The sequence below is a fragment of the Anomaloglossus baeobatrachus genome, chromosome 3 (genome assembly GCF_048569485.1).
Source record: "Anomaloglossus baeobatrachus isolate aAnoBae1 chromosome 3, aAnoBae1.hap1, whole genome shotgun sequence".
NCBI classification, from domain to species: domain Eukaryota; kingdom Metazoa; phylum Chordata; class Amphibia; order Anura; family Aromobatidae; genus Anomaloglossus; species Anomaloglossus baeobatrachus.
In genome coordinates this window covers 618,850,739-618,875,946 of record NC_134355.1, presented here as the reverse complement: position 1 = coordinate 618,875,946, position 25,208 = coordinate 618,850,739, and the positions used below count along the sequence as shown (strand labels likewise).

At 49.3% G+C, this 25,208-nt stretch overlaps 1 protein-coding gene across 1 annotated transcript in view; it reads right to left on the bottom strand.

Annotated features, from left to right (window-relative positions):
- ASAP2 (ArfGAP with SH3 domain, ankyrin repeat and PH domain 2) overlaps positions 1 to 25,208 on the bottom strand; it is a 297,496-nt gene that overhangs the window by 151,442 nt on the left and 120,846 nt on the right. The window lies entirely within an intron of this gene.

Here is a 25,208-nt window from a genome sequence, read left to right as displayed (position 1 = left end):
CTATAGCCAGTACTCTGTACGGAGATTGCCACAGCGGTCCAATGTAAAGAATTCCTATAAAACAAAAAGGCAGGGTAGATTTTATTGATTATTATTTCCTAAAATCTTGAATTTATGGCATATCCTATGTCTAAAATGTGAATACTCCTTTAGGCTTCCATTACAGAGAAAAAAAATAAAAAATTTGAAAATAGGCGTCAGGGACCAGGACTGCATGGGTCACTATATTAGGGGATTCTAACATAAAGGCCGCTTTACACGATACGATTTATCATGCGTTCGCATGTGCGATCGCACCCGCCCCCATCGTTTGTGCATTACGGGCAATTTGTTGCTCGTTTCGCACAGTCGGTAGCCCCCGTCACACGGACTTACCTCCCGAATGACCTTGCTGTGGGCGGCGAACATACTCTTCCTGAAGGGGGAGGGGTGTTCGGCGTCACAGCGACATCACACAGCGGCCGGCCAATAGAAGCGGAGGGGCGGAGATGAGCGGGAGGTAACATCCTGCCCACCTCCTTCCTTCCGCATTGCCGGCGGGACGCAGGTAAGCTGCAGTTCATCATTCCCGGGGTGTCACACGGAGTGATGTGTGCTGCCTCGGGAACAATGAACAACCTGCACGCAGAAGATCAATCAATTTTTTGAAAATGAGCGACGTGTCAACCAGCAACGATAAGGTGAGTATTTTTGCTCGTTCACAGTCGCTCGTAGCTGTCACACGCTACGATATGTCAAACGATGCCGGATGTGCGTCACTAACGACGTGACCCCGACGACATATTGTTAGATATATCGTAGCGTGTAACGGGGCCTTTAGCCTCAGGATTCCATTTTCTTGGTGCACTGGCTATCAGATTCCAGAGATTTATACCCAGTAAATTAGGGAGCTCACCGACAACCTTGCAAGCAATATCAGAAAAATTGATTGTGACGGATTACGCTAAATAATTTTTGGGCTGACAATAGAATTACATTTACGTAGTTTTGAGAAAAATTGGCTACTGGGTACACAAATAAATTATAGTAAATAAAATATCCCACATGCAAAATATGCTCATCTTCATCTGGATTAAAAATAGGTTCAATCTCCAAAGGAGACCAGGTTTCTTCACTAAGAGAACTATTGGAACAATACTTCAGTAGCCGGTCAGAGTCGGGAGCCATATACAGTGGGTATGGAAAGTATTCAGACCCCTTTAAAATGTTTCACTCTTTCATTGCAGCCATTTGGAAAATTAAAAAAAAAAGTTCATTTTTTTCATCATTAATGTACACTCTGCACCCCATCTTAACAGAAAAAAATACAAATGTAGAAATTTTTGCAAATTTATTAAACAAGAAAAACTGAAATATCACATGGTCATAAGTACCATATTTTTCGGACCATAAGACGCACTTTTTTCCCCCCAAATGTTGGGGGAAAGTGGGGGGTGCATCTTATGGTCTGAATGTGGCTGCGGGGAATGTGGGTGCTGCGGTGTAGCGGGTCATCGGGGGCATGAGCAGGCTGTAACAGCCTGCCGTGACCACGTGGACCCGCTCATTTAATATGCACGCCCGTCCCCCGCCCATCATCCCTCAGCGCTGAAGCCGGCGCTGACAGGTGGGCGGGATGATGGGCGGGGGATAAACAGCCGACTCGCATGATCACCCCTGGCAACTACGGCCTGGAGTGATCATGTGCGGCTGTATTCACTGCACCCCGTGCATCAGCATCAGTGCGGGGAGCAGTGAATCAGTGTACAGTACTCACCGTTCCCCTGCAGCATCGCTCGTCCTCCAGTCTGTCAGCGGCAGCGCCGCTGATTGGAGCCGTCCCCATTACCCTGCTGGATCGCGATCATCTCCTGTGTTTGTGCCGTCGGCTGAGTGGAGACTAGCGGCGCGCACAGCGATGACGTCATCGCTGTGCGCACGTGTCCACACGCAGCCGCCGGGACACTGGCACAGACACAGGAGATGATCGCAATCCAGAAGGGTAATGGGGACGGCTCCAATCAGCGGCGCTGCCGCTGACACAGACTGGAGGACGAGCGATGCTGCAGGGAGTGAGGTAAAGTGAGGTGAGTATGAACGTTTATTTTTTTATGTGCCACAGGATGCGGCCATACACCAGGATGGGGGCATATTATGAGCCGGATGGGGGCATATTATGAGCCAGATGGGGGCATATTATGAGCCGGATGGGGGCATATTATGAGCCGGATGGGGGCATATTATGAGCCGGATGGGGGCATATTATGAGCCGGATGGGGGCATATTATGAGCCGGATGGGGGCATATTATGAGCCGGATGGGGGCATATTATGAGCCGGATGGGGGCATATTATGAGCCGGATGGGGGCATATTATGAGCCGGATGGGGGCATATTATGAGCCGGATGGGGGCATATTATGAGCCGGATGGGGGCATATTATGAGCCGGATGGGGGCATATTATGAGCCGGATGGGGGCATATTATGAGCCGGATGGGGGCATATTATGAGCCGGATGGGGGCATATTATGAGCCGGATGGGGGCATATTATGAGCCGGATGGGGGCATATTATGAGCCAGAGGGGGGCATATTATGAGCCAGAGGGGGGCATATTATGAGCCAGAGGGGGGCATATTATGAGCCAGAGGGGGGCATATTATGAGCCAGAGGGGGGCATATTATGAGCCAGAGGGGGGCATATTATGAGCCAGAGGGGGGCATATTATGAGCCGGATGGGGGCATATTATGAGCCGGATGGGGGCATATTATGAGCCGGATGGGGGCATATTATGAGCCGGATGGGGGCATATTATGAGCCGGATGGGGGCATATGAGCCGGATGGGGGCATATTATGAGCCAGATGGGGGTATATTATGAGCCGGATGGGGGCATATTATAAGCCAGATGGGGGCATATTATGAGCCAGATGGGGCCATATGCCATGATGGGTTATATAGCAGGTTGCGGCCACATGCCAGTATATAGCAGGATGCGGCCATATGGCAGGATTACGGTATATAGCAGGATGACGGACATATACTGTATATACCAGGCAGGGAAGATCATTACCAGGATGCGGCACCTTAGTAGAGAATTTGGGGACATTACCCCCATAACAGTGTCAGCAGCAGATCCTCGCCCCATGACAGTGTCATGACCACATTTTTTGCTTAAAATTTTATTTTCCTATTTTCCTCCTCTAAAACCAGGGTGCGTCTTTTAGTCCGGTGCGTCTTATAGTCCGAAAAATACGGTATTCAGATCCTTTGCTCAGACACTCATATATAAGTCACATGATGTCCATTTCCTTGTGATCCTCCTTGAGATGGTTCTACTCTTTCATTGGAGTCCAGCTGTGTTTAGTTAAACTGATAGGACTTGGTTTGGAAAGGCGCACACGGTCTATATAAGACCTCACAGTGCATGTCAGACCAAATGAGAATCATGAGATCAAAATGAACTGCCCAAGGAGCTCAGAGATATAATTGTGGCAAGGCACAGATCTGGCCAAGGTTACAAAAGAATAACTCTTCCTAGACCTGATCGTCCAGCCAAACTGAGCAATCGTGGGAGAAGAGCCTTGGTGAGAGCGGTAAAGAAGAACCCCAAGATCACTGTGGCTGAGCTCCAGAGATGCAGTATGGATAAGGGTGAAAGTTCCACAAAGTCAACTATCACTGCAGCCCTCCGCCAGTCGGGCCTTTATGGCAGAGTGGCCCGACAGAAGCTTCTCAGTGCAAGACATATGAAAGCCCGCATAGAGTTTGCAAAAAACCACATGAAGTACTCCCAGACTATGAGAAATAATATACTCGGGTCTGATGAAACAAAGAACTTTTTGGTGATAATTCTAAGTGGTATGTGTGGAGAAAACCAGGCACTGCTCATCACCTGCCCAATACAATCCCAACAATGAAAACATGGTGGTGGCAGCATCATGCTATGGAGGTGTTTTTCAGCTGCAAGGACAGGACGATTGGTTACAATTGAAGGAAAGATGAATGCAGCCAAGTACAGAGATATCCTGGACGAAAACCTCTTCCAGAGTGCTCTGGACCTCAGACTTGGCCGAATATTCATCTTCCAACAAGACAATGACCCTAAGCACACAGCTAAAATAACAAAGGAGTGGCTTCAGAACAACTCTGTGACCATTCTTGATTGGCCCAGCCAGAGCCCTGACCTAAACCCAATTGAGCATCTCTGGAGAGACCTGAAAATGGCTGCCCACCAATGTTCACCATCCAACCTTATGGAACTGGAGAGGATCTGCAAGGAAGAATGGCAGAGGATCCCCAAATCTAGGTGTGAAACTCAAAACTTGTTGGATCATTCCCAAGAAGACTCATGGCTGTACTAGCTCAAAAGGGAGCTTCTACTCAATACTGAGCAAAGGGGCTGAAGACTTATGACCATGTGATATTTCAGTTTTTCTTTGCAAAAATGTCTACATTTGTTTTTTTCTGTCAACATGGGGTGCAGAGTGTACATTAATGAGAAAAAAAAAAAAAAATCAACTTGTTGAATTTACCAAATGGCTGCAATGAAACAAAGAGCGAAAAATTTAAAGGGGTCTGAATACTTTCCTGTGATGTATATTATATATAATCTAAGAAAATCACAAATATTAATGTAACTGTAAAAATTGATCCAGTTAAATCGATACTCAGGATCAGAAGGGAAATTTGTTCTGACGGCAGATGATTTCACACATTATGGTTGAACCTATACCTTTTTGCCTACTCATCCAGAAGAGCATTTGTGAGATCACACACAAAAATAGGAGAGGCAAGGCTCACAATCTCAGTTTTAGTTCATCACAAACAGTGTTTGATGGAGTCGAGGTCGGGGCTCTGTGCGGCTGGTCTTGGTCTTCCCTTAAAGGGAACCTGTCATCACAAATTTAGCTATAAAGCTAAAAGTTCCCCCCTCTGCAGCTCCTGGGCTGCATTCTAGGAAGCTTCCTATAGTTTTTGTGGCACCTTTTATCCCAAAATAAACACTTTGTAAACTGGTACCTTTTCGTATGTAAATTTCTTAAATTTTCCATGTGGGCGGGCTGCCTGGGGTCCGTTGCTGTTCCTCCAGCATATTTATGCCGCCCCCGAACGCTGATTTTGAAAGCTCATGACACCGCCCCTGGGTGCCCGTGGTCCCGCGCATGCGCTGTTACACTGTAGCGGTGCCGTGCACTGTGTGCACGTGTGACCGCTGTGACGCTTTGCGCGGGCACGAGGTTATGGGCGGCGCTGTTAGTGTCATCAGTAAGTGCCGCCCATAACCTCGTGACCGCACTTTGCCCTATTCCTCCAGCGTTATGCGCAAGCGCTCGCTGGCCAGATGCCCGGACGTCCCCTCCGGAAGGGAAGGAGGGGACGTCCGGGGGTTACTTTTTTTTTTTTTTATAGTTTAGGGCACAGTTTGGGTCAGTCATTGTTCAATAGGGACACCATTGCGTAACTTTACGGTGCCAACCTCCGGACAGGGTAAGGTTCAGGGTACTACTAGTCTAAATAGGGACCAGTGCTTAATATCTCCTGTTTTGTTTGTGGCAGTGTGAGTGGCAGGGCTCAGTCGTAGCACTTTTATTCTTTCCTATAGGGCTGTTGAGTGCTGCACTCAGATTTTTCTGGCAGTCCAATAGAGAATGAATGGAACAGCAGTTGGGTGTGTATACAGCCTAACAGAGGGATATAAGTGCCACGTTTAGAATAAAGAATTCCCGTTCTGCTTATCAATGCAGTTCCCATTAGGGAATGTGCACACGTTGCGTTCTGTGCAGTGCGGAAAAGAACGCACACTCTGGCAGACTGGACAAATGGAAACACTGCGTTTGTTAAAAAAGAAATGCATCCAAAACGCATGAAATTTGGATGCATTTTCTTTGCATTTTTGACAGTGCGCTCCCCGCCAATTCAGCTCTGCTACATGCCAACTGACAGTAGACACAGACAGAATCACGCGATGAAAATGAACTCTGATGAACTTCACCCGACTTTGTTGTCATCCCACGGCTCTGTCTGTGTATCCCGTTCTGATTAGCAGTCACCCGTGAAGGACTCACCGGTGACCGCTAATCCCGAGTGACTGAAATGAGCAGCGCGATCAGCGCTGCTGTCACTCAGGTTACCCGCGGCCAGCTGGAGTCCTCCACCCGACACAGCAACTCACCTGTGACGTCATCGCTGATCGCGCAGCTCACTTCAGTCACTCGGGCGACTTGCTGTCACAGTTGGAGGATCCAGCGGTGGCCACGGGTAACCTGAGTGACGGTCATCGCTGATCGTGCGGCTAACTTCAGTTGCTGCATGGAGCTGACAGAGAGCGGTCGTGGTCTGTGGCCGCTCCTGTCAGCTTCATGTAGCAGAGCTGGATGCATCGTGGGACCTCGTGAGGATTACGCCGGACCTGGAGGGGTATTTGGGGATTAATAAAGTGGTGAAAGAGGGTGTTTTTTTTGTCTTTTATTCCAAATAAAGGATTTTTTGGATGTGTGTGTTTATTTTCTTTAACTTACAAGTTAATCATGGAAGGTATCTCGGGGAGACGCCTGCAATGATCAACCAAAGACTTAGTAGCAGCTATGGGCTGCCATTAACTCCTCATTACCCCTATTGCCACCGCACCAGGGCAATTCGGGATGAGCCGAGTAGAGCCCCGGTACTATGGATCAAATGGATGCGGCAATTCTGGGCGGCTGCTGGCTGACATTGTTAGGCTGGGGGGCTCCCCATAACGTGGAGCTCCCCATCTTGAGAATACCAGCCTTCAGCCGTGTGGCTTTACCCTGGCTGGTATCAAAATTTGGGGGGGGGGGGGGGACACTGCACGTCGTTATTTTATTAGTTATTTTACTGCACAATATAGAGTCGCCCACTGGCGGCTGGGATTGGTTGCAGTGAGACAGCCGTCACTCATCGTGGGGGCGTGTCTTACTGCAACAAATCATAGACCCCGGTGGGTGGGGAAAGCAGGGAATACGAGATGGAATAATGAGTGGCCGGCATGTTCAAAAGAGGAAAAACCGCAGGAGGTTTGTGACAGCCGTGCAGTGCCGCGACGGTGATCGGTGAGTATGAAAGAGGGGGAGAGACCGACTGAGCGAGAGACAGAGCGACCAACTGACAGAGAAAGAGACCGACCGACAGAGAGACTGAAAAGACCTGCGTTTTGTTTGTCAAAAAAGCATGCGGAACGCAACAAAAATGCAGGCCAAGTGCATTTTGACCCACATCATTGATTTCAATGGGTGGAGAACGCAGCCACAACGCACAAAAGAAGTGACATGCTGCTTTTTTCCACAGTGATTTTTGGCATCCAAAATGCTCCATTTTGAAAACACAGTGTGCGCATTGAATTTTCGGACTTTTCATAGACTTTGCTGGGGAAGCTGAACGAATGCAATTTGGCACTGAAATGCTGCAGTTCCAAACGCAGCGTTAACGCGGGGAAAAAACGCAATGTGGGCACATAACTTACTGATCAATGGGTGTCTGATGTAGGCTATCACAAATACTTTGGATAGACAATAAAGGGTTTGTACGGGGAATACACGTTAAGTCTTTTTAGTAATAATCACTTGTTTTGTAACAGTTTTGCTTATTTTTATATGTAATTTTGTCATTTTCTGTACCCTTTATAAAGCACTGTACGCTCTATTAAAATTCAAGTGTGGGGGCTTCATGGCAAATTTGACTATAACATACAATAAGTCACATGGACTAAGAATGCACCATAAAGTAATGTAAATGGGTGTGGTCTACTGGAGCTCATTCACGTGCATTACTGTGCAATGTATGCCTTGAAGAATCAATAGTATGTCGGAGAGTTTACCCTTGGACAGCTGGAGAGCAGTGGGTATTTTTGAGACCTTTTCCCACATCTGTAAGGCTAAGTTCACACTTCCGTTGTTTTGCATCAGTCACATGCGTTGCTTGACGCGTGTGACTGATGCGTTGTACAACGGATGACAACGGTGACAAAGAAAATAATTTCTTTGTCGGACTCCGTTGTGTGCGGGGGGGCGGAGTTCAGGACGTCAGTGCCGCGGTCTGTGTGTGTGTGTATATGTGTATGTGTGTGTGTGTGTATGTATGTATGTATGTATGTATATGTGTATGCGTGTCTACATGCGTGTGTACATGCGAAGTGCGCGAGGGGGCGGAGCGCGAGGGGGCGGAGCCGAGCGGAGCCGTGGAGCTGAGGACGTCAGTGCCGCGGGGACTGCAGGGCTGGGGACAAGTGTGTGAGAGTGTGTGAGAGTGTGTGAGAGTGTGTGAGAGTGTGTGAGAGTGTGTGAGAGTGTGTGAGAGTGTGAGAGTGTGAGAGTGTGTGAGAGTGTGTGAGAGTGTGTGTGTACACATGCGGAGTGCGGGAGGGGGCGGAGCCGAGTGGTGAAGTGTCTGCCTCCTTACACACTGTATCCAGGGTAAATATCGGGTAACTAAAAGCAAAGTACTTTTTGCTTGGTTACCCGATATTTATCTTGGATACCAAGTGACTGCAGCGACTTGCAGATGTGGTGTAGACTGCGATTTATGCTTAATTTGCAATCCAAGCGGCTGTTAAGTGCATAACTGAGCGAGTAGAGGTAGATTAACCCCTTACATTCACACCCATGTTACAGGTTTGGAAATGATGTGACAATATTAGTCTGGATCCAAGATTTGTAGCCGGCCCCAGTCTCCGTGTGTCACTGGGCTGTGGACGGAGTTTCACCGCTCACCACAGCCCAGCACCGCTCCTGCTTGCCTGCTCTGTAGAGAAGGAGTGAGCAAGGGAGATGCTGCACTGTGACAAGTAGAGAAACTCCGTCCACACAGCCCAGTGACTCACGGAGACCGGGGTCAGCCGCGGTGGTGCCAGGTGAGTAGGAAGTTGACGTGACATCACCAGATCCCTGAGGTCACGGAGCCCAGGGGGAAGAGCGGTCCGCAATAGCGCTGCTCACAGGCACTACTGGCAACACATGGTATTTGAGAGAATCCTTAATTCTCAACACATGGTTGTGGCCAATAATGGATATGGGTGAACCACCCCTTTAAAAATGAGACTTTATATACTCAGGTGAATGCAGTAACTACCTTAGGTTTCAATCATAGGGTTGGCACTTTTGCTGGGATCAGTCACTGTCACTCAAGTTCAGGCATGATTCTTTTTTTTAACTTAGTCAGGCCCCCAGCATTGCATTTCATTACACCACAGGTCCTTCAACATCACTTCTCTGCTGAGCTCCGCACATTATGGTCACATGATCATGACATCAGCACAAGCACTTCTCTTTTGCTGATTACCACAGATACTTCCAGTATCACTTCTCTGCCCAGCTACGTCCATTACAATCACATGTCCATGACATCAGCACAGGACCTTCACCACAACTTTTTGAAGAAGTGGTGGTGAAGGACCTGTGCTGATGTCACGACATGACTAAGTTCAAAGAAGAATCATGCCTGAATTCCAGTGACTGACTGAATCCAGCAAAAGCTCCTCCCCTACGACTGAAACCTAAGGAATTCACTGTATTCACCTAAACGTATTAGGTTGTTTGGTTTTTTTAACTCGTTAGTGATGCACATTGCATCATTCAAAACACATGGGGAGGGTAAAATATAAAAAAATAAATAAATAAAAAAATAAAAAATGAAATGACAGGTTTCCTTTAAGCACGGATTTGGAGTATTGCAATTAAAGGTTGAACAAAACCAGTGTCAGGACCCTGATCCAGCACCACGTCTGTACTCCCTGGCAGCCGCAGCACAGCCCTGCTAATTTCCTACTACTTACCAACATCATGGCTGCTCTCCTGATTAGCCGCCACCAACGGTGCCATTTTTTCGCCATGATATCTCAGAGCTTGGATGTCGGCAAGTTGTAAGGAGTTCGCAGGGCTATGCTACAGCCGCCAGGGAGTACAGACGTGGCGCTGGATGAGGATACTTACAAATCATTTTGCTTAACGCTACGTAGTTCAATGACAAACATCTTGAGAGAAGTCTTCCAGGTCTGATTGTAAAGTGCTGCGGAATATGATGGCGCTATATAAACTTATTATTATTATTATTATTTTGGGCTTTATTTAGAATGATACTTTACAAATTATTCTCAATTTTCTTTATTTTACATAACATGCGTATTTCTCCTGCCTCTAGGTGGATGATGCAGTTGGATTAATTCGTTCCTGAGACTTGGTTCCTCAGTGGTCCGGCTGTAGCAGCTCTCAGAGGATCACATAATGGGGGCTCTGAATGCCGGTTTTCTGAAGACGTACGGCCTTGTTTACCAGAGATCTGCACAGATGGTTAACCAAGCAGAAAGGATTTCAAAACGGAGTCTCTAAATGATCTCATTTCTCATGTGCAGCTTTCAAAGGGGATTTGGAGAGAAGCTTCCCGCAACCACAAAATGACTGATAATTGGCAATCTCAGCAAGAAGCCATTGGCCTTTCCTGCACCAGCAATAGTGATGTGGGCTGAATACCTTGCACAGCAGAGGGCCGGCAATGCACAGCTGTTTTCTCATAGATTCTGCGGCCAAAAACCAAAAGGGAATCTACTTCCGCAGTGGTTTGTGTCCATCCTTCAGCCGAACGATACAGAGAGGGGTGAATCAAATGCCGGAATTCCCTAGAGAACTTAGCCTAAATGTTCGACATATAAAAACCCAAGCAGCTGATATTCATATGTAGGTAAGTGGCGCCGACACTGGGGGGTGTCATATGAGGACCATCTTTGTCCATAGGCTTTGTGTTCTACAGAGATCATAAAAGGTTAGGGACCCTTACTCAGATCCCACTCTATAGTGACGTGTCGCATTACTGCAATTGGCAAACAGGTCTTACAACCAAAAACTTATGTAACTTGCAATTTTGCAGCCAGGTATTGTTCATGTGTCCTAGTCAAATGAACAAGACAGGTACCTGACTGATCACGCACGAATCCTCGCAGGCACCAATTGACACCACCATCATCGTCATCACCATCACCACCACCACCACCGCTGTTGCCATCAGCATCATGTGTAGTTCACCTCCAGACGCAGAAGACAGCAGCCTCGGGAAATCCCTTTACAGTAAAGGGAACCTGTCACTAGATTTGGGGCCTATAAGCTGCGACCACCACCAGTGGGCTCTTATATACAGTACTAGAAGGTGGCCCGATTCTACGCATCGGGTATTCTAGAATTTACGTATTATATATATATGTTGTTGTCTGTAGTTACCAAGTGTTTGTGTAGGGCGCTGTACATGTTCTGGGTGTTGTCTGGGTGTGGCGGGGGGTGAGAGCGGTGTTGTATGTGTGTTGCGTGTGTTGCGTTGTTTGTGGATTGCTGTGTGTCTGTAGCGTTGTGTGTGTGTGTGTTGCGCGGTTTGTGTGGGTGTGGTGTGTTTTGGGGGGAGGTATGTTTTGTGCAATGTGTGTGTGTTGTGTGGTATGTGCGTATATTTATGTATGCCGCGGTGTTTGTGTGTTGGGTGTTGTGTGTGTGCAGCGTTGTCTGTGTGTGTGGGTGTCTGTGTAGGGCGGTGTTTGTGGTTCCCAGTGTGTGTGTGGTGTGTGTGTGTGTGTGTGTGTGTGTGTGTGTGTGTGTGTGTTGGGGGGAGGTGTGCACCTCCCATCGTGCTCCATCCCCCATGCTGCGCACCCCCCATCGTGCTCCATCCGCCATGCTGCGCACTCCCAAACGTGCTCCATCCGCCATGCTGCGCACTCCCAAACGTGCTCCATCCGCAATGCTGCGCACTCCCAAACGTGCTCCATCCGCCATGCTGCGCACTCCCAAACGTGCTCCATCCGCCATGCTGCGCACTCCCAAACGTGCTCCATCCGCCATGCTGCGCACTCCCAAACGTGCTCCATCCGCCATGCTGCGCACTCCCAAACGTGCTCCATCCGCCATGCTGCGCACTCCCAAACGTGCTCCATCCGCCATGCTGCGCACTCCCAAACGTGCTCCATCCGCCATGCTGCGCACTCCCAAACGTGCTCCATCCGCCATGCTGCGCACTCCCAAACGTGCTCCATCCGCCATGCTGCGCACTCCCAAACGTGCTCCATCCCCCATGCTGCGCACTCCCCATCGTGCTCCATCCCACCATGCTGCGCACCCCCCATCGTGCTCCATCCCCCATGCTGCACCAGCATCAGCCTCTCTGCCCCCAGCATCAGCCTCTCTCCTACCAGCATCAGCCTCTCTCCTCCCAGCATCAGCCTCTCTCGTCCCCAGCATCAGCCTCTCCGTCCCCAGCATCAGCCTCTCCGTCCCCAGCATCAGCCTCTCTCCTCCCAGCATCAGCCTCTCTCCTCCCAGCATCAGCCTCTCTCCTCCCAGCATCAGCCTCTCTCCTCCCAGCATCAGCCTCTCTCCTCCCAGCATCAGCCTCTCTCCTCCCAGCATCAGCCTCTCTCCTCCCAGCATCAGCCTCTCTCCTCCCAGCATCAGCCTCTCTCCTCCCAGCATCAGCCTCTCTGTCCCCAGCATCAGCCTCTGTCCCCAGCATCAGCCTCTGTCCCCAGCATCAGCCTCTCTGTCCCCAGCATCAGCCTCTCTGTCCCCAGCATCAGCCTCTCTGTCCCCAGCATCAGCCTCTCTGTCCCCAGCATCAGCCTCTGTCCCCAGCATCAGCCTCTCTGTCCCCAGCATCAGCCTCTCTGTCCCCAGCATCAGCCTCTCTGTCCCCAGCATCAGCCTCCCCCAGCATCAGCCTCTCTTCTCTCAGCCTCCCCCCTCCCAGCCTCCCTCCTCTCAGCATCAGCCTCCCCCTCCCAGCCTCCACCAGCATCAGCCTCCCCCTCCCAGCCTCCCCCAGCATCAGCCTCCCCCTCCCAGCCTCCCCCAGCATCAGCCTCCCACTCCCAGCCTCCCCCAGCATCAGCCTCTCTCCTCTCAGCCTCCCCCAGCATCAGCCTACACCCTCCCAGCCTCCCCCAGCATCAGCCTACCCCAGCATCAGCCTACACCCTCCCAGCCTCCCCCAGCATCAGCCTACCCCAGCATCAGCCTACACCCTCCCAGCCTCCCCCAGCATCAGCCTACCCCAGCATCAGCCTACACCCTCCCAGCCTCCCCCAGCATCAGCCTCTCTCCTCCCAGCCTCCCCCAGCATCAGCCTCCCCCTCCCAGCCTTCCCCAGGATCAGCGTCTCTCCTCCCAGCCTCCCCCAGCACGCCGTGCTCCTCTGCCGACACTCACAGATCCGATCGCATACACTCACACACACACTGAAGATATCACACATACGCGCTCACACTCACAACATCCGGAGATACCACATGCTTCTGGCTATGTGATCCTCCGGCAGGTCCTTGAAGGTCACTCCACAGTATCGCCGCCGAGAAGCAAGCGATATCCCAGGATGTTGTGAGTGTGTGGATGTGATGTGATGTGTGTGAGAGTGAGTGTGATGTGTGTGTGTGTGTGTGTGTGTTTTATGTGTGTGCGTGTGTATGTTCCGCCGCTGCAGGACCTTGATGCGCTGGTAACTATGCTACCATGGTTACCAGCGTATCCCGTCCCCCGCTCGCACGGGAGCCCACACCAGCATACGGCGGCAACCCCAGCAATGCGAGGGTATGTGTCGACTGGGTTGGCGGCGTACGCTGATGTGGGCTCCCGGGGGTACAGTACTCACCTGGGAGTCGTGGCTCCGTGTCGGTCCGGGGAATGCGTGCGGGGGGCGGGGCCAGAGCGAGCATGCATTGCGTGAGGGGGGCGGGGCGTGGCAGAGTTGCCAATGCGTGCAAGGTGCCGGGGCGAGAGGCCAATCCGTGGGGGGGGGGCGGAGCCTGGGCGAGCGGCCGGCCAATCCGTGTGCGGGCGGAGCGGCCAATCAGTGCAGGGGGGCGAGCCATGGCGAGCCCAGCGGCCAATCAGCTTTGTGTCACCGTAAGGACACAATTTTGGAGCAAGACAGACAGACAGACTAAGGCAATTATATATATAGATTCTAACATGTGTATATAAGAGGCCTTTGTGTAGAGCGTAAAAATCACTTTATAATACTCACCTAAAAACGGCTGCTGTGGTGGAGTTGGGCCATATGGGCGTCTCCGTTCTCAGATGCCGGCGCCTCCTCTTTCGGCCATCTTCTTCTGAAGCCTGTGTGCATGACGCGTCCTACGTCCTACACACTCGCCGACCCTGCACAGGCGCACTACAATACTTTGATTTGCCCTGCTCAGGGCAGATTAAAGTGCGCCTGCGTAGGACCTAAATACCGGTGAGTGTGGATGACGTAGGATGCGTCATGCACCCAGGATTCAGAAGAAGATGGCCGAAAGAGGAGGTGCCGGCATCTGAGAACGGAGACACCCATGTGAATAGTCTGCACTGCCCCTTAGGTGAGTATTATAAAGTGATTTTTACGTTTTACACAGCGGCCTGGGCTCTTATATACAGCATGTTAGAATGTGGTTTATAAGAGCCCACTGGTGGTGGCCACAGCTTATAGGCCCCAAAACTGGTGACAGGTTCCCTTTGAGTGAACTGAATTGCAATGGTATCATTGATTCCTTGCTTGCAAATCCATAATATCAATGACAAGATATGGTGCAGAATATCCATTACATTGATGGACACTGAAGCAGAACCTAAGGCACCAATTTTAATCCAAAAAGGTCCATGAGAAGACATCATGATTTCCTTTTATAATAGAGAACCGGATACAAAAGTGAACACAAACTTTATTCAGAGAGCAGCATAATCTAAAGGCACAAGAGCCAGATTACAGTGATGTGTTGCTTAAAAGGCTGTGTGCTATAATTTCAATACAATCAGTATTTTATCAGAAGGAGATGATCACTACAGGACTACATCTCCTGTGCAAACAAATCAGGCTAATCTGTATAACCCCGCCTCCACCACTGATTGGCCGCTTGCTGACCAGTCACAGTGTACACAGGAAGCTGCCGGTTAGGGGTATGAGCCAGGTTATAGTTTTAGTTCTGCTACATATACTTCAGACAAACATGGATTATATCAAAACTACCCCAAGCAGCCTGGTATGTGACGCACAGCTGGAATCAGGATCTCTGCCACTATAGTATGCTGCTCTCCGATTATATAGCAAAAACCTGCCCGCAGATTCCCTTTAAGGGGCTCTTTGCAGAACCTAAAACGAACATTAGTTAGTACCGGTCCTCAAGTCGTTTTATATTAAAGGTATTAACAATTCTTTCCAACCACTTCTTATAACAGTCCATGGCCTCGCACACTCCACGTCTTGCTTACGCAGGTAAATCTGTAGCTTTTAGCATCGACAAATGCACTTCACAACATCAAATAGGTTTCAGTCATATTTCAAGAAGCGTCCACCTCCCTCCCGTCTGCTTCACCGCAGGAATCCAGCGCTGGGCACTCAATCTGATGTAAATTACAGTTTGCACCTGTCAGTGACTACCCTGCGTGCCAATTACAACAAACCAAACAAGAGCGGCCGGGAATCAGAGGCAAAACCGCAGGGACCAGGGATTTATAGTCTGGAAGCAGCAAGTTGGCCAGAGATACAACTACACAGACAGGTCTCGGTAACATTACCGTGTAGGGATTGACACCGGCGAGGTTCACACAGAAACAATAGGTGTCAATTAACCAAAATAGAAACAAAAAAGTTACACGCTGCATGTGATTTTATTTTGAGGATTTAACGCCAAGAAAAAAAAAAAAAATATATTTTTTTTTTTAATACAGTCATGATTAAAAGTTTTGAGACTGACTTTTTTTCTTTTCATAAAGTTTGCTGCTTCTTTTAGTTAGTGGTTATTGTTCTGAAGTACAAATATTTTATATGTATTTACACTTTTATTAACAAATTCATCAAGTTTATACAAGGCCTCAACATTTAGTGTTGACCCTTACTTTTCAAGACTTCTGCCCGTCGACTTGGCAGCTGGATATCGGCTTCTGGGCCAAATCCTGACTAATCACCACACTTTCTTGTCTCATCAGTTCCTGGAGTTGGTCACGTTTTCAGAGTTTTTGTTCGTCCACCCACTTTTTTAGGATTGACCACAGGTACTCAATAGGACTAAGATTCTGGAAAATTCCTGGCCACGGATCAAAAATTTTAATGCTTTGTCCCCTGAGCCACTACGTTATCACTTTTTCCTTGTGACATGGTCTCCATCATGCTGGAAAAAGTATTGCTAATCACCAAAATGCTGCTGGATCGTTGGGAAAAGTTGCCCTTGGAGGATAAGGCTATGTGCGCACGCTGCGTTTTCTTCTGACCACAAAGATGCAGGGTTTTTGCCCCCCCCCCCAAAAAAACGCACAAAAAACGCATTAAAAAAACGCATTTTTGGCTGCGTTTTTTACCAATGCATTCAATGGGTGAAAAACGCAAAAAGAATTGACATGCTGCATCTTTGTGGTCACCACAAAGACGCAGCAAAAAACAAAAAAAACTGCAATGTGCGGACAGCAAAAATAAAATCTCAGAAAAAACACGCAAAAACGCGGTAAAAAACGTAGAGTGCGCAAATAGCCTTAGATTCCATTCTTTAATCATGGCTGCACACGAGCAGGCGTTGATCCACTGGACCACAAGGGGGACCCTGGGCTTACCCTCTAGTGGGAGAAACTTGACTAAGGCACTCACCGAAAGGTAGACACCAGGTGCAACTCCCAGGGTGAGACCAGGACTGTGGCAGCTGACCACCAGCACAGGGACGGACACAGGTGCAGACAGGCAGAGTCTCTAGTGTAGACAGGGACCAGCAGGATCGCTGAGGCAAACAGCACGGTTAGGCTGGGGCCACCGCAGTGGCTGAGGCAGAGGGCATGGCCGGGGTAGATGGACACAATCACTAGCAAAGCTGGGACCACCAGAGTAGCGGAGACAAATGGCACAACTAGGAGTGACAGACACCGGGGCACAAACAATGGCACTGTACACTAACGGAAGCACAGCGAACAAGTGGACCTGATAGTGTTTTTTTCCCTAGTCAGCTAGCTAACTAATAGTATTAATCAGGCACCTCCTCTAATGGGAGAGTGCCTTAAGTACCCAGTGCATCTCAGCAATAGGCTAAGAGGCACTTCCAGGAAACTGCGTGCTGGCCCTTTAAGAGAAGGACAGCGGTGCGCGCACATGCCCTAGGAGCACTCCGGGATGATCTGTGCAGGGCACACAGACCCTGGGAGGGAGAAGCAGTGAAAGCCCACGTGGAGGACTATGGGAAAGCCGGGTAGCGTGGTGCAGACTGGCCACAGCGGTGAGTGTGGGAGTGCCTGTAGGGAGGGGAGCGATTGATGGAAGTGCTACAATAGCATAGGAAGCATTGGGAACGCTACCCTTTTCTTCCAGATGTCCGAAATAATCTGAAGGGGAGTTTAATCAGAAACATAACTTTTCAGGAAGTACTGGTATTCGACTGGGGTATAAGAAGACTCGGGTAAAGATATGTCTGAATAAGCCCTCTTCGGACTGGAAGAATGAAGAACTGTTGCTCTACTAAGAAGTCACAGGTTGAACTTCATAGCTGTAGTAACAAGACAAGGAGGAGAGCGATGGGCACCGGAAGAGACACTCACCCCTTTTCCCCCCCATTACCTTTAATTTGTCAAAGCAGCAGTTTGTGCTCCAGAGCTAATCTCCCTTTTTAAACCAAGGACAGGGAGTTGCAATTACTGGCAGCCATTTTGAATATCAAAAAGGCAATAATTTTTATCATTCATCAACAAATGTCTGAATGATGTGGATCATACCACAGGAACGAGCACTTTTCTTGATGTCATTTCCCCATCTCGTGACGCTGACAGACTGAAGCATATGACTTGAAGGTCCAAAGATGAATGGGGTTTCCTCTCCATACCGAGGTCCCTGCTGTTGACATAGACGGATCCCATGTAAACAAAAGCCATAGTGCTAATGTGAAAATCGTAATATATTAACACACAACACATTACCAAAATTATATGCCCCCTCCACATTACAGCTACAGGAACATAAATAACCGTCCAGTTAACATCGAGAAGCATTAGTGTTTTTTTTGCAGATACAACAATGTCTCCCAGAAGGATTTCTACAAGATTTTGGACGTGTCTGAGGGAATTTTTGCCCCTTTATTCAGAAGAGCATTTGTGAGGTCAGACCCTGATGTTGGGGAGGCCGGGTTCACAATATTTGTTCTAGTTCATCCCAATGGCGTTGAGGTTAGGGCTCTGTGCGGCCGGTCATGTTCTTCCACACCAAACTCCTCCAACCATATCTATATGGGCCTGGTGGGCTGGGCACAGTCATCGGGGGACAGTAAAGGGTCCTCCCCAAACTCTTCCTACAAAGTTGGCAGCTAAATTGTCCACAATGTCTAGTATGCTAAAGTTTTAAGATTTCACTTCTCTTAAACTAAGAGTACTACTCATGAAAGAAAACCATACCATAATCCCTCCTCCACTAACCTTTATAGAAGGCACAATGCAGTCAGGCAAATATCGTTCTGATATTCACCAAACCCAGACTCCTCTAACTGGCATCTGATGGACATGTGTGATCCGTCACTGCAGAGCGCACGTCTCACTGCTTCAGAGACTAGTGTCGGCTGCTTTACACCACTCCATCCAACACTCGGCATGGTGTTTGGTGATGTACGCCTTCATGCAGCTGTTCGGCCATGAAGCTCCTGGGGGACCCAACTCACTTTACATGGTGTGAGTTGCTGAAGAGGAGTCTGCTGCTCAACAATATCACTCAGAGATGAGGGAAAATATAGTAGGGAAGATATGGCTGCCATTACAGGGATGCCCTGGTATCACTGAGCTCTTAACCACCAGTTTGTCATGGGTGACAGACACTCATAGAAGGACACTGTGTTTAGCTGCGCAGAATGCTCCTTGACTTTCCATTGTTCCTGCTGTCAGTATTCATTGGTATAGGTAGCTTTCCTGCTAGATTCATCTCTCCCTTTTGGAACCCCAGCAGGAGTTCGCCTTCCACCCATCTGCTGATCATGAGCATTATCTTGGTGCTTAAATACCCCTTCCTTCCTTGGACTGGTGCTGGTGATATCTTCAGTTCATTCAAGCAGGTGGCTTGTACTCCTCTGTGGTATCGTTGCTGAAAACTTTGCTGAACTTCTACCTGTGTCATCTGTAGATAAGTAGTTCATGCATTTTCCCCTTGTGTCCTCTATAGTGTTTAGTGGGGTTCATAAAGAGCTCATCCCATCTGTGCCCTATTTAGGGCCCAACACTAGGGATACCTAGGCTCAGGTATCTAGCTCAGCACATAGGTGTGGAAGCTATCTAGCGTGGTGAGGGACTCCAGGGACCAGCAGTAGGTTTGGTCAGTGGTCACCATCTCCCCCTTCCCTAGACACAGGATTTCCCTTTTCTCTGTTCGCTTGGTACTTCCCCATACACATGTTGGCGAAGGGCTGGATGTTCTACATCGGGGGCAATTCTACACCGGGGGCAAAGGACTGAATGAAAACCTGATTTAGTGACACATCCCAGCACATTTCTCCATATAGTGTAGGTATAATACACATACATCACACTGTAAAGGCAATAACACGTATGCTCTCACATTCTAGCAATTCTTCAGCACATTTTCTTTTTGCATATTCCCCAGATTCCCAGCACGATTTCCGCTCATGAAATGAAATACTACACTTCCAGCCATTCGTTATATTTGTCAATGCTTTTACTAGCTGAATAGGATAAAGGGAAGCAGCAGTCGAGCGCTCACATGCCGTGTTATTTCAGTAAACCCTGCCGAGCGCCAGTCTACACATTTACAAAGCAGCGCACATGTCAAGTGAATGAGAGCCAGGCCGTCCGTGTTCATTATTGTAACCAGCATCCCTCCGCTTTATTACTGTGTGTTAAGAGTAAACGGCGGGACGAGTCCTCCGTACTGGCATAATTCCAGGACACGTGACAATCGGAAGCAGACGTCTTCATGTACAACACCATGTGGATGCAAAAATCACAGAACTGCTGAATGGCTATGAATATTCTTGAAATTTATAGAGGAGCACACAGTAGACATTTAATGATAAAATACTATATGAATCTGAGGCAAAATCTAATTGGCGGTAAATAATTAATCTACTTACAAAGAAATTCAAGCTGTCCTGCAGGTTTAGGTTACATTAGTGTCAGTGCCAATTATCTGTCCACATTTTAATGAAATGCTATGGAGGAGACCCAGGAGGACCCTACTGCTGACACAAACAAAAAAACTAGACTGCAGTTTACCAAAATGTATGTGAGCAAGCCAAAATCCTTCTGCGAAAGCATCTTGTGGACAGATGAGTCCATGATAGAGCTTTTTGGTAAAGCACATCATTCTACTGCTTGCTGAAAATGGAATGCGGCTGACATAGAAAAAAAGACAGGACCTCCAGTCAAACAAGATGGAGGCTCAAATATGTTTTGGGGCAATTTGCTGCCTCTGGTACTGGGTGCCTTGACTCTGTGCAAGATATCATGAAATCTGAAGATTCCCAAAGGATTTTGGGTGGCAATGTAGTGCCCAGTGTCAGTAAGCTAAGTTTACTTCCTAAGTCATGGTATTCCAGCAGGAAAATGACCACAAACATATTTCAAGCATTCCCCAGGAATGAATGGAAGCAAAAGGCAGGAGAGTTCTGAAGTGGCAGCAATGAGTCCGGACTTAAATCTCATTGAACACCTGAGGAGAGATCTTAAAATGCGGTTTTCAGAAGGCGATTTTAAATATGAAAAACTGGAGCACTTTACAATAGAAGAGTCCAAAATTCCAGGTGAGAGGAGTAAGAAGCTTGTTGATGGTTATAGGAAGCAATTAATTGCAGGTATAAATTCCAATGGGTGTGAAAAAAATATTAAGTTAAGGGTGCTAAGAATTTTACCAGGCCCATTTGGGGGGCTTTTGAGTGAAATTATGTCCAATTTTACTTGTTTTGTTCAAAAACACGAAGGAAATAAATATGTGGGTAATAAAACATCTAATTGCAATAATTTTCTGGGAGAGAGCGAGAGCCAAAGAGCGAGAGAGCGAGAGCCAAAGAGCGAGAGAGCGAGAGCCAAAGAGCGAGAGAGCGAGAGCCAAAGAGCGAGAGAGCGAGAGCCAAAGAGCGAGAGAGCGAGAGCCAAAGAGCGAGAGAGCGAGAGCCAAAGAGCGAGAGAGCGAGAGCCAAAGAGCGAGAGAGCGAGAGCCAAAGAGCGAGAGAGCGAGAGCCAAAGAGCGAGAGAGCGAGAGCCAAAGAGCGAGAGAGCGAGAGCCAAAGAGCGAGAGAGCGAGAGCCAAAGAGCGAGAGAGCGAGAGCCAAAGAGCGAGAGAGCGAGAGCCAAAGAGCGAGAGAGCGAGAGCCAAAGAGCGAGAGAGCGAGAGCCAAAGAGCGAGAGAGCGAGAGCCAAAGAGCGAGAGAGCGAGAGCCAAAGAGCGAGAGAGCGAGAGCCAAAGAGCGAGAGAGCGAGAGCCAAAGAGCGAGAGAGCGAGAGCCAAAGAGCGAGAGAGCGAGAGCCAAAGAGCGAGAGAGCGAGAGCCAAAGAGCGAGAGAGCCAAAGAGCCAAAGAGCGAGAGAGCCAAAGAGCCAAAGAGCGAGAGAGCCAAAGAGCCAAAGAGCGAGAGAGCCAAAGAGCGAGAGAGCCAAAGAGCGAGAGAGCCAAAGAGCGAGAGAGCCAAAAGAGCGAGAGAGCCAAAGAGCGAGAGAGCCAAAGAGCGAGAGAGCCAAAGAGCGAGAGAGCCAGAGAGCGAGAGAGCCAGAGAGCGAGAGAGCCAGAGAGCGAGAGAGCCAGAGAGCGAGAGAGCCAAAGAGCGAGAGAGCGAGAGAGCCAAAGAGCGAGAGAGCGAGAGCCAAAGAGCGAGAGCCAAAGAGCGAGAGAGCGAGAGCCAAAGAGCGAGAGAGCGAGAGCCAAAGAGCGAGAGAGCGAGAGCCAAAGAGCGAGAGAGCGAGAGCCAAAGAGCGAGAGAGCGAGAGCCAAAGAGCGAGAGAGCGAGAGCCAAAGAGCGAGAGAGCGAGAGCCAAAGAGCGAGAGAGCGAGAGCCAAAGAGCGAGAGAGCGAGAGCCAAAGAGCGAGAGAGCGAGAGCCAAAGAGCGAGAGAGCGAGAGCCAAAGAGCGAGAGAGCGAGAGCCAAAGAGCGAGAGAGCGAGAGCCAAAGAGCGAGAGAGCGAGAGCCAAAGAGCGAGAGAGCGAGAGAGCGAGAGCCAAAGAGCGAGAGAGCGAGAGAGCCAAAGAGCGAGAGAGCGAGAGAGCCAAAGAGCGAGAGAGCCAAAGAGCGAGAGAGCCAAAGAGCGAGAGAGCCAGAGAGCGAGAGAGCCAGAGAGCGAGAGAGCCAGAGAGCGAGAGAGCCAGAGAGCGAGAGAGCCAGAGAGCCAGAGAGCGAGAGAGCGAGAGCCAAAGAGCGAGAGAGCGAGAGCCAAAGAGCGAGAGAGCGAGAGCCAAAGAGCGAGAGAGCGAGAGCCAAAGAGCGAGAGAGCGAGAGCCAAAGAGCGAGAGAGCGAGAGCCAAAGAGCGAGAGAGCGAGAGCCAAAGAGCGAGAGAGCGAGAGCCAAAGAGCGAGAGAGCGAGAGCCAAAGAGCGAGAGAGCGAGAGCCAAAGAGCGAGAGAGCGAGAGCCAAAGAGCGAGAGAGCGAGAGCGAGAGAGCGAGAGCCAAAGAGCGAGAGAGCCAAAGAGCGAGAGAGCCAAAGAGCGAGAGAGCCAAAGAGCGAGAGAGCCAGAGAGCGAGAGAGCCAAAGAGCGAGAGAGCCAGAGAGCGAGAGAGCCAGAGAGCGAGAGAGCCAGAGAGCGAGAGAGCCAGAGAGCGAGAGAGCGAGAGAGCCAGAGAGCGAGAGAGCGAGAGCCAAAGAGCGAGAGAGCGAGAGCCAAAGAGCGAGAGAGCGAGAGCCAAAGAGCGAGAGAGCGAGAGCCAAAGAGCGAGAGAGCGAGAGCCAAAGAGCGAGAGAGCGAGAGCCAAAGAGCGAGAGAGCGAGAGCCAAAGAGCGAGAGAGCGAGAGCCAAAGAGCGAGAGAGCGAGAGCCAAAGAGCGAGAGCCAAAGAGCGAGAGAGCGAGAGCCAAAGAGCGAGAGAGCGAGAGCCAAAGAGCGAGAGAGCGAGAGCCAAAGAGCGAGAGAGCGAGAGCCAAAGAGCGAGAGCCAAAGAGCGAGAGAGCGAGAGCCAAAGAGCGAGAGAGCGAGAGCCAAAGAGCGAGAGAGCGAGAGCCAAAGAGCGAGAGAGCGAGAGAGCCAAAGAGCGAGAGAGCGAGAGAGCCAAAGAGCGAGAGAGCGAGAGAGCCAAAGAGCGAGAGAGCCAAAGAGCGAGAGAGCCAAAGAGCGAGAGAGCCAAAGAGCGAGAGAGCCAAAGAGCGAGAGAGCCAAAGAGCGAGAGAGCCAAAGAGCGAGAGAGCCAAAGAGCGAGAGAGCCAAAGAGCGAGAGAGCCAAAGAGCGAGAGAGCCAAAGAGCGAGAGAGCCAGAGAGCGAGAGAGCCAGAGAGCGAGAGAGCCAGAGAGCGAGAGAGCCAGAGAGCGAGAGAGCCAGAGAGCGAGAGAGCCAGAGAGCGAGAGAGCCAAAGAGCGAGAGAGCCAAAGAGCGAGAGAGCCAAAGAGCGAGAGAGCCAGAGAGCGAGAGAGCCAGAGAGCGAGAGAGCCAGAGAGCGAGAGAGCCAGAGAGCGAGAGAGCCAGAGAGCGAGAGAGCCAGAGAGCGAGAGAGCCAGAGAGCGAGAGCCAGAGAGCGCGAAAGAGAGCGAGAGCCAGAGAGCGCGAAAGAGAGCGCGAAAGAGAGCGCGAAAGAGAGCGCGAAAGAGAGCGCGAAAGAGAGCGCGAAAGAGAAAGAGCGCGAAAGAGAAAGAGCGCGAAAGAGAAAGAGCGCGAAAGAGAAAGAGCGCGAAAGAGAAAGAGCGCGAAAGAGAAAGAGCGCGAAAGAGAAAGAGCGCGAAAGAGAAAGAGCGCGAAAGAGAAAGAGCGCGAAAGAGAAAGAGCGCGAAAGAGAAAGAGCGCGAAAGAGAAAGAGCGCGAAAGAGAAAGAGCGCGAAAGAGAAAGAGCGCGAAAGAGAGAGCGCGAAAGAGAAAGAGCGCGAAAGAGAAAGAGCGCGAAAGAGAAAGAGGAGAGAGAGAGAGAGAAAAGACAGAAAGGAGAGAGGAGAGACTTTTCTCATTGGACTTCTTTCTGTGAGGTCACATCAAACAGCAGGTGTATGCGACCCCTCCACCAACATTGCAGGACCTACAACGACATATCACAGATGCTTGTGCAAACGTGTCACCTACCATATTGCACAACGTGCAGCAAGATACAGTATGCTGTCCAGAGTCCAGATGTGCATTGCAGCTGACGGGGGCCACTTTGAGCATCAAAGTTAAATGAGTGCCATATGCGTGACCAGCATTCAATGTATTGGAAGGGTCATGGGTTTCATATCATAGCATGCCCTACAATTTTTTTTTTATTCACTTTTTTTCTCCATCTCGTTCCGTTTCCAAGTTAATAATGCTAACTCTATTGTTTTCCACCAGGTGGCGCTATAGGTGGTTTCATTGCGTAGCGCATGGCTACTTTACTATACCTAGACACCACTTCTATGCCTATAGCTGCCGCCGTTCTCAAGTTAATGGCCGTGGACAGGATATGGGTGAACACACTGTATACATGTATACATATATTCAAAAACAGGAGGACAAAGTAGATAATATGCAAAATATTACGTGTATTTATTAAATAGGTAAAGAGTTTAAATACAAAAAAGTACCATGGAAAAGGTAAAAAAGCATGAAAATTTGCTGGCACAGTAAAATTTACAAAGATTGCTGTTTGTACATGGTAACATACATAGGAGGCTGCACATGTAAATAAAGTGACAAAGAGCAATACGAACATCAGTAAATAGTCAGCACAAAAACATACCCAGTACAGCCTAATTACCAGAGAGTGACAACATAAAGTGCCAGCGGTGCAGAGGACAGAGGTCTGGAGACCCCCCTAGGGGTCCATATTTACTGATGTTCGTATTGCTCTTTGTCACTTTGTCTACCTTCTCAGCGAGCTGGACATTTCATTCTGTGAATCCCCCTGACTGTGTGTGTCCTGTTGGGACCCGGTCGCTCTCAGCCCTTAGCCACATTGAGGCCTATTTTAGACCCATGGTAAGGTTTTAATATTAGAGAGTGTAGGTACTATCCCAACTGGGTACACCTTGACGCTTGGTGGGATAGCTTTATGCTTTTTTTGATCAAAAACAGTGTTTACTAAGTACCCTATGTTTATATGCACTATGCTTTTATTTAGTTACAGCAGGGTATGTTTTCACAATTTTTTTCCTTGG